This window comes from Gadus macrocephalus, chromosome 2 (assembly GCF_031168955.1).
Source record: "Gadus macrocephalus chromosome 2, ASM3116895v1".
Lineage (NCBI taxonomy): Eukaryota > Metazoa > Chordata > Actinopteri > Gadiformes > Gadidae > Gadus > Gadus macrocephalus.
The window spans coordinates 13821425-13823976 of NC_082383.1; the positions used below are offsets into that span (position 1 = coordinate 13821425).

Sequence of the window (2552 nt, forward strand, 5' to 3'; positions counted from 1 at the left end):
TAGGACTGTCTTTCAATTTTTAATACATTGCTTTGGAGGTTTTCAATCTAACATCCCACTGGTTTGATTTTACCTAAGAGAAAAATGTTTATTTTTTAAAGCATCCACAGCAGCCATAATAATGAGATTATGAGACAATGAGAATGAAGCGGCAACAGTGTGACTGTACAGAGTGAGAGAGATGGCTTCAATGGATGACCAGGGATTGGTGGTGGCGTTACCCAGGAAGGGCGGCTGTAGTTAACTGCAAGCAACAGAACATGAATAGTGAAGTGGAGGAAGGAGTCGAAATGAGACTTCATTAACAGATTCATGTACAGCTCAGATTTATATGGAGATAAGCTTCTTAAACAACTTGCATACAGCATAAGCAAGTAACAGAAACAGTCTGGGAAGATTATTTTTTCATTATTTAAATCTACATCCTGGTTACACGTCGCGCGATAGCCCATATCATTTCATGCAAGCGAGTGTTTACTTCCTGGTTACAGGTCGCGCGATAGCACATATCATCTCATGCGATCTTAAAGAGAACTTGACGTGAACAGTTTAGGAATGCATATTCCGGGAAAACATTAGAACTCTGAAATGCTGACTAAATATAAAGCATGTTTTTATCTGTAACATTAAACCTACACTGACAATAAGTAATAACTTAAATGAAACATAAAAGCAGACCACTACTTACTTGCCGTTGCCTGGCTGGGGGAGAAAGGTCCGTCGGAGCAGCGATGGCTTCTTGACATCGGGTAGGTGCACGCAGGCTATATAGGCTATTCTAATGTCTTATTTTTGCCCTGGCGCTCGGCATAGGCGACCTATGTGTTGGGGGCGCCCTTAATTAATTAATCGATACATTAATTAATTAATTAATTAATTATTTAATTAATTAAGATACCGTAGCACGCAGGAGTCAGGACGGTGCTCCCCCCAGGGCTAAAGCCCCGGATGTTTTCAATTGCTAACGACGCGCCTGGTCTTGACTGTTGGTGGTGTGGTCCTCTGTGTCTGCTAGTGTCTATAATACAGTCATATTTTTGTCGACATTATCAAACGGAAGAACTTTTATCATGAAGAGCACAGGGCAATGAAGCACGCTGGCCAATAAGAGGACCCGCCCACCGGCGGAAACCAGATATTGAGTGGTAAATTCGTTTCCTCTCCTGGAACCGTCACCTTATCGTGGTGGAGAGGTTTGCGTGTCCCTGTGAACCTGAGGGCTGTGTTGTCTGGAGCCTTGTGCTCCTGGTAGGGTCTCTCATGGCAGAGTGGTCTCAGGCGAGGGCAGTGGCGGAGCCAGGAAATTTCCATTGGGGTGGCCAGGATGGGGCCAGTGATAATTTTTGGGTGGCAAGCATGTGTCTCACCAAGAGATGCAGAGCTATTTAAGACACATACAGCAAACATCTCAACATTATTCGGAATTCAGGTGAAGGTGCAATAGAAAAGTATTCAATATATTTAAATTGTTCTTATACCTAAAGGCAAAGTAACAAAGAAGCTAAAACTTAAAAAAGAATACACACTTATTCTGTATTCATACTTGTTTTTTAACTGTGTTGATTTACCGATTGCTATGTGTTTTTATTTGTATTGTACGACTGAGTCGAACAATGGTTGTACAGATATGCATTGACAGCAAGGTATTTTATAGTAGAGATGTCCTCAGTTTATGGCGACAAGCCAAGTCAATTCTCTCAGTGTATAATCAGGAATACAAAACAAGGATACAAAATTAGAAGTGCAATGTTTTTTTAATCAAGTCTGATCACAATATGGATTTATCTTTAAATAACAAAAAGTATAAAATACTGAGCTAATGTATAGAAATATGAAAATAAATAAAATAACATCCTGAATACAATTTGCTGAATTCCAACAAATGTAAATATGACAAGCATTAACAGCCTGTTTAAATAAGCAGTGTCAATTTTTCTTCAATTCGATCCATAAACATCTATCAAACACATAATAACAAACATCATATTCACAATGGGTATTAGGCGGACTCTGCAAGATTAGATTCAAGTTTGAGCCACATTTACACATTAGACAGAGAATCCAAACAGTGACATCTCATGACAACTGAACACTTTAATGACTGTCCTTAAAGATCTATCTGTTCTTGATTTGGAAACGTCTGTTTAAAAATCGAAAAAAAAGCATATTCAATTATTAAATTACAGCAGAGATTAATAACAATCAAGATAAACTCATACATTGGAGTGTACTATCCCATGTTACATCTAATGGATTATCTGAACACTATAATCTGCTTAAAAACGTGATAGATTTGAGGCCATTCATCCAACTCTACTCCAGTTGAGGTGAGTGGTATGACTCATACCTGTTTATGAATTATCAGGCCACTGTATCAGATTGGGCAAAACTGAAGTGGAATTAAAGTGTCCAGTATGTGTGAAAGAGTGAGTATACCTGGAGGTCCACTTGGGCCGCCACTCGTTGTTGGAGGCTCCTCTCTCTCGCTGTCTGAATCTTCTGTGGGAATATAAATATATATATAAAAACATTAATAGGTGTTTAAAGTATTT

General features: G+C 38.8%; 1 long non-coding RNA gene across 1 annotated transcript; it reads right to left on the minus strand.

The window, feature by feature from the left end:
* On the minus strand, nt 1–984 carry LOC132450499 (uncharacterized). The gene is made up of 2 exons (XR_009523884.1): nt 689–984; nt 1–244 (listed from the first exon to the last, which is right to left on the minus strand). It is a non-coding gene; the product is annotated as an uncharacterized LOC132450499 (long non-coding RNA).
* Between the last annotated feature and the right edge of the window lie 1568 nt (nt 985–2552).